This window comes from Stegostoma tigrinum, unplaced genomic scaffold, assembly GCF_030684315.1.
Source record: "Stegostoma tigrinum isolate sSteTig4 unplaced genomic scaffold, sSteTig4.hap1 scaffold_177, whole genome shotgun sequence".
Taxonomy (NCBI): domain Eukaryota; kingdom Metazoa; phylum Chordata; class Chondrichthyes; order Orectolobiformes; family Stegostomatidae; genus Stegostoma; species Stegostoma tigrinum.
In genome coordinates this window covers 509,805-516,859 of record NW_026728117.1, presented here as the reverse complement: position 1 = coordinate 516,859, position 7,055 = coordinate 509,805, and the positions used below count along the sequence as shown (strand labels likewise).

The 7,055-nt window shown below is 44.5% G+C and overlaps 1 long non-coding RNA gene across 2 annotated transcripts in view; it reads left to right on the top strand.

Moving 5' to 3' along the window:
* Nucleotides 1-299: 299 nt before the first annotated feature.
* LOC132207844 (uncharacterized) overlaps nucleotides 300-7,055 on the top strand; it is a 150,214-nt gene continuing 143,458 nt past the window's right edge. For both annotated transcript variants that reach the window (XR_009443905.1, XR_009443904.1), the window contains exon 1: nucleotides 300-948. This is a non-coding gene — a long non-coding RNA (uncharacterized LOC132207844). The remainder of the gene's footprint in view (nucleotides 949-7,055) is intronic.

Below are 7,055 nucleotides of genomic sequence, written 5' to 3'. Positions count from 1 at the left end.
AAGGAGGTGGGATGAGGTTAGTAGGTCGATGGAGGTGCGGCTTGTCGGGGGGAGGAAGGGATGGGTGAGAGGAAGAACCGGTTAGGGAGGCAGAGACAGGTTGGACTGGTTTTGGGATGCAGTGGGTGGGGGCGAAGAGCTGGGCTGGGCTGGTTGTGAGGTGCAGTGGGGGGAGGGGACGAACTGGCTGGTTTAGGGATGCTAAATCTCCCCTTCCCCCACCGCATCCCTAAACCAGCCCAGTTCGTCCCCTCCCCCCACTGCACCACACAACCAGCCCAGCTCTTCCCCTCCACCCACTGCATCCCAAAACCAGTCCAACCTGTCTCTGCCTCCCTAACCTGTTCTTCCTCTCAGCCATCCCTTCCTCCCACCCCAAGCCGCACCCCCAGCTACCTACTAACCTCATCCCACCTCCTTGACCTGTCCGTCTTCCCTGGACTGACCTTTTCTCTCCTCTCCACCTTCGGTCCGCCTCCCCCTCTCTCCCTATTTATTCCAGTTCCCTCTCCCCGTCCCCCTCTCTGATGAAGGGTCTAGGCCCGAAACGTCAGCTTTTGTGCTCCTGAGATACTGCTTGGCCTGCTGTGCTCATCCAGCCTCACATTTTATTATTTTAGGAGAGAGAGCTGTTTTGGTTTGTGATACAAGAGACGAGGCTGTCTATGCCTTTCACCCATCGGTAGCTCTCCTCCTGTCCCTGCCTCTATGCACACACTCTGCCAGGCATAGTCTTCCTCCCTCTGTGTGTGTGTGTGTGTGTGTGTGTGTCTCTCTCTCGCTTCAGCTCCTAAAACCTAAGATGCATCGGATAAAAACACGCACATAAACACACACACACACATCAACAAGCCATGGAGAAAGATCAGGAATTACTGCAAGCTGTCAAAACCGAAGATGTAGCTGCAATGCAGAAGCTGTTGCAAAGGCCGAAACAAGGCAAAGCGAGTGAGTACCCTTTACACACCGTTCCATTGGCTGATGTGAATGTGCCTGCGTTTTTTGTGTGTGTGTGTTTTGCAAATGTCCTGTTATTGTGGAGTAGGAGGGGAGGGAGTTTGGTCTGTTGTTCAATATGGGCTCTCCTATCTTGACCGATGCTGTTAGTGACTCTTGGTACAGTGCAATCGGTGGGAATGTAGCATTAGCCTGAATAGTGCGTTCTCTCTCCCTCAGACAGCTCCCCTGCATCCATTAGCTTCACAAGCCGGCGCTTTCTGCTCCTAACAGCGCAGATTGGACGTTGAGGATAGATAAGGTCAATACTGGGAATCCTAGATTCCCTATCAACCGGGCAAGAGATTGCAGATGGTTTGTAGCGAATCCACGGTTGAGATACAACGCACAGAATCAGTTCGTATAAGGGGAAAGGTGGTTCTGGAGGTTTGCACTGTTCTGTTTCGGCAAAAAAAGTGCCCGACCAGAGAATATCAGGCCAGTGACTAAGATGGTTAAACAGCTAATTCTAGTGGAAAGCTGTCAAGAAGGTAATAGCTCAGAGTCTCGCTTCTGAGGAAGTGCAAACTGGAGATCTTGTTTGACCCACTCTGTGCAGGTTGTTGCTGCTGTGTTGCAAAGAGAGCCTAGAGACGTGAGGGGGAACTCGGATGTGACAAATGCAGTGACTCCACACCCGGGCAGTGGTTTGGCAACATGATTCGGACCCCGTTAGCTTGCAGCCCTCTGACGCTGTTCCCTGACTGCCGGATGCTCACTGGCTCGCACGCCCCAAACAACCGGGGCTATTTTAGATTTAACCCCTTGATTGATGGGCTGACAAGTGCCTGTTGATGACAAAGCAATAGATGCTGCAGATCTGGTAATTAGAAGCAGTTTTGCTGGGAGACGTTTTAATTGATAGATTTCAATTCTAAAATTAACCAGGATTAAACGGGGGAGACCTCGAGCTGGCTGATCTATGATGTAGTAATAACAGTATTTTCGGAAAGATTGTCTGAGACGCAGGAGTGATGTCTCTCCCAGCTATCCTGGCTGCAAGGAGGAGGAAAAGGCAACCCTTTCCGAACAAGGCACAGTGAGGATTTCTGAAACATTTATGTATCGCTTAACTGGAAACTTGATAATGTACGCCACAATGTGGGAGGGGGAATCTTATTCAGTTCTATATTTGCCTAAAGCTTCACTCCAGATATTTTGTTAAAAATAAAAGAATAATGGGATTTGAAGGGTACACTGCGAGTAAATCGTGGGAAAATGTTAATTTATTTTGATGTGACTTGCTCCTACATGAGTAAAACATATTGTGATTAAGGATGATGGAATAAACTAAAAGCATTATTTGCCAGGATGAGATTCTGTCATAGTCTGGAGATGCGCTGCTCTGCTATCCAGTTATGAAGAGCTGCTGTAGTTGTGTTCTACAAGACTCCAATTGTTGGATGCAGTGGAAGTCTTTCAGGAGAAGACACCATGTCCCTTTTAAAAATAGTTTCTTACTGATTGATCATGTCACACACAGTACTTTGATTTGTAATTTTCTGGCTTATTCTCTGGTGTTGAGAACCTTTGTGGGTTGACTCTCCCTTTGACCTCATGATCCCTGTTGAGTTTAGATTTTGAATGCATGGCCTGTGCATTTGTTGGATTTCTCTCTATTGGTTCTCTAAGTTCACTGACTGAATGCAACACTGTATTCAATGTTTACCAATAATGATCATATCTGTGATGATGATGCTATTTTCCTTGGGACAGATAATGAAACTCTCCATGCTTCACAAAGTCTGTCTTCATGTCTATTGGTGCTCCATAATTGGTGACCATGCCTTCAGCTGACAATGCCTTAAGCTCTGGAATTTCTTCCATAAACCTCACCACTCCTTTACCACCCCGCCCCCCCCGACCATGTTCTCCTTTACATTATTGGTTATAAAATACCAGAGCGGTTACCTGTGTTGATATCGCCAGTGTCACGTTTGATTAGATCATTCCTCCTATGAAATATTGTGAGACATTTTACTTTTACCAATGCAAGATGCATACATGCTGTTGTTATTAGACAATAAATCGAGGTGGGAGGGTGCGGTATCATTGGGTTTTAAATGGCTGGAGAGGCCTAACGCCAAATACCCAGCAGGTAGCTGTGTTGGGGCTGGGTTTGAGGGTGGGGTGGCAGATGGTGACTGTCTCTTCTAAATTAGCCCATGCTCCCATTCGAGGATCATATGTAATGCCTTGCTTATCACCAGTCTTCAAAATTCTGACAACACCCCAACTCCCCAACATATCCTCACTAGGGCCTACCAATTCTTCTCACTTGGTGAGCTGAATCTGGAACAATTGTCTCAGTCCCAAGTGCAATACCAGTAATGATCACGTCTTCTGGTGGTGCTGCTGGTACAGTGCTGGAATGCTGCCAATCTCTTACTGGCCTGAATCTCTCTGAGGCAGGACATCTTCATGTGTAAGCGGAGCAATCAACCCATCAGATGGTTGCAGAGCTTGGCAGACTTCCCACCTCTGTGCTTTTAGTCAAAGAGGTGGGGAACCCAGAGTCTTGTGTAATTCAGCCCTGAGGCAGTTGACCCTTACTTGCCTTCTGAAGTAGTATAGCAAATAGTTCATAAAAATGGGCAATAAAATGGTGACTTTGCCAGCATAATCCACATAATTAGAACTTTTCTTTATTAAATTGGGAACTCTGTGTGGTGTGTGCAATGCTAATGGAAGTACAGATCCTGGCTAAGCCCAGTGTTCTGTCTCCACCTCCCATGATAATACAAGGTACTGACTGATTGGTTTCTTGGCTGAGACTGTGGCCACTTACTTTGCAGCCAAAAACACGAAGCAGTGTTTTTAGGAGAGGATGGGACAAAATATTTAGAAGAGTGTCGAGAGGGTCCATAAAGTTTTGCAACTGAAGATATAAAAGCTGCTAGAGTTTAAAAATAACTTGGATCTGTATTTGAACTAACATTAATGTCGAGGGCCAAGAGCTGGAAAACAGGATTCAACTTGATAATTTTAATTTGGCTGGCAAAGATGCGCTGGGCCAAATGCTCTCCTTCCATTGCTGCAAATTTCCACGATACTCCAAAATCATGTCAAAGATTTCTGCAGAAGGGTCTTGGCTTGAAACATCAGCCTTCCTGCTCCTCTGATGTTGCTTGGCCTGCTGTGTACATCCAGCTCTACACCTTGTTATCTCTATTGTAGAGCATCTATGTGTCCCACTGTTATTTTACTATCATGCCAGATGTGTAGTACGTGATTTCTCTGCAAGTTGGTATGACAAATTAAAATGATGAGACATTTTTATTCTCTTAATGATAAAACTCAAAATTCCAACTGCACCTATGTCAACTCCTGTGCTGTGACATGTCTTTACAGATTGAAAGGTGCATTTTATTTCAGTTGGGATGATTCTTGGATTTCTGCCAGAATTCAGCAGTTTGAGGTTTGCTGTGACAATTCCATGCCTTTTGACCTTCAACACAATCACAGTGAAAATGACGTGGAAATTACAATATGGATACTGTGTGTGTGTGTGTGTGTGTGTGTGTGTGTGTGTGTGTGTGTACCTTGTGATATTTGATATAATCATTTGATATAATCAGTGGCGTTACTTTGGAGAGGTTTTGGTCTCCCCTTTGAATATTGAAGTATAATGTAAAGCTCTTCCAGAAGTTTCGCTAATGACATAGAGCATCAGTCTGATGAAAACCTACCTCTTCCCCTTGCTACTATCTACTTGTTATTGCAGTTTCAGTTTCTGAGACATGCCTTAGAATCCATTAAAGACGTGAATAAAGGCAAACAGTTGCCACTCACTCTAACCAACGTTTTTGTATAAAGATTTTTCCCTCTACATGGACATGAGTCTTAATCCCATGTGCCCACTCTGTTCCAGTGAATGCTTTATTCATCCTTACTTTGACCACTTGCTTAACCTATTCCTAAATATTGACTTGGCTGCCTGTTCAGTCATTAATTCTGGTTGCACGTTTTGAACTCTATGTGTTTGATGCAGCAGTTGGAAACAAGGGCTTGTGCTGCTTTAGTTATACCATCAATAGAGACTTTAAATAGTCATTAAAGAAAGGAAGAACTGGCACTGAATAAATTACCTGGGGTTTTTTTGTATTCATTCTTAGAATGGAGCTGCTGCTGGCTGGCCAGTATTTATTGCCCACTCATAGCTGCCCTTGACAAGGTGTTGGTGAGCTGCCTTCTTGAGCCATGGCTTGGAGGGCAACTTGCAGGTGGTGGTATTCCCATAAATTTGCTGCCCTTATCCTTCTAGATGGTAGTATTTATGAAAGTGTTGGTTTCTAAAGAGCCTTGGTGAATTTATGCAGGGGATTTTGTAGATGATGTGCACAGCTGCTACTTCCCATCACTGGTGGAGGGAATGAATTTTTCTCGCTGTTGCTTTGTTAACTGTAGCAGCTTGCTGTGCCTAAATTGACTGCTGCATTTCCTGACATTGCAATAGTGACTACACTTCCAAAATATGAATACTGCTGAGAAAAGTCATATTTTGCTCCAGTTTTTCAACTTGCACTTAACAGGACAATTCACATCAAATACAATGTAAAAGGATCAACTATTATAGTAAATAAGAAGTGAGTCCTGGTGTTTTCCCTGTGGAAACAGCTCAGAGTCCACTGTAATTGCTTTATTCATCTTTACTTCAACCATTTGCTGTACCTGTTCCTAAATATTGATGTGGTTCCACTTCCAAATGAATCAGCACTCTCTTTGTGTACAGCTTTTCCCTTCACTTCTTGCAAATTGCCCCAATAAGTGCAAGATGAAAAGGATAAACAAAATGTATATTTTTCAAGTTCTGTATTACCAACTGATGACTGCCAAAATACTTCATTGGCTGTAAAGTGCTTTGGAATGTCCTGAGGCCATGAAAGGGAAGAAAGAGAAGGCTTTCTTTCTTAACATTGTGCATTTCACAGCTTTAGGATATCCCAAACAACTTCTGGCCAAGAGAATAGTTGAGAATTGGAGTCACTGTCGTAATGTGGAAACACGGCAGTCCATTTGTGCACAGTGAGATCTCACAAACGGCAACATCACAGTGACCAGAAAACCCCTTCAGTAATATCAGTTCAGAGCTTAGTATTGACCAAAACACCAGGATAACTCTGCTTGACAACAGAGGCATTACATTACCTGAGAGGGAATACGAGTATTTAACAACTAGACACCTGAAGCCACAATTTCAATGGGTAGAGTGTTGGTTCGAATGGTATCATCCAAAGGTCAGCACCTCCAACAATGGAGCACTGGGTATGTTAGCCTAGATTTTCTTCTCAGGTCTATAGATCCTGACTTGAACAATGACATTCTGTCTTAACGGTTGGAGTGAAACCCACTGAGCTGCAGCTAATATAGAACATAGAACATAGAACATAGAACAGTACAGCACAGAACAGGCCCTTCAGCCCACAATGTTGTGCCGACCATTGATCCTCATGTATGCACCCTCAAATTTCTGTGACCATATACATGTCCAGCAGTCTCTTAAATGACCCCAATGACCTTGCTTCCACAACTGCTGCTGGCAACGCATTCCATGCTCTCACAACTCTCTGCGTAAAGAACCTGCCTCTGACATCCCCTCTATACTTTCCACCAACCAGCTTAAAACTATGACCCCTCGTGCGAGCCATTTCTGCCCTGGGAAATAGTCTCTGGCTATCAACTCTATCTATGCCTCTCATTATCTTGTATACCTCAATTAGATCCCCTCTCCTCCTCCTTTTCTCCAATGAAAAGAGACCGAGCTCAGTCAACCTCTCTTCATAAGATAAGCCCTCCAGTCCAGGCAGCATCCTGGTAAACCTCCTCTGAACCCTCTCCAAAGCATCCACATCTTTCCTATAATAGGGCGCCCAGAACTGGACGCAGTATTCCAAGTGCGGTCTAACCAAAGTTTTATAGAGCTGCAACAAGATGTCACGACTCTTAAACTCAATCCCCCTGTTAATGAAAGCCAAAACACCATATGCTTTCTTAACAACCCTGTCCACTTGGGTGGCCATTTTAAGGGATCTATGTATCTGCACACCAAGATCCCTCTG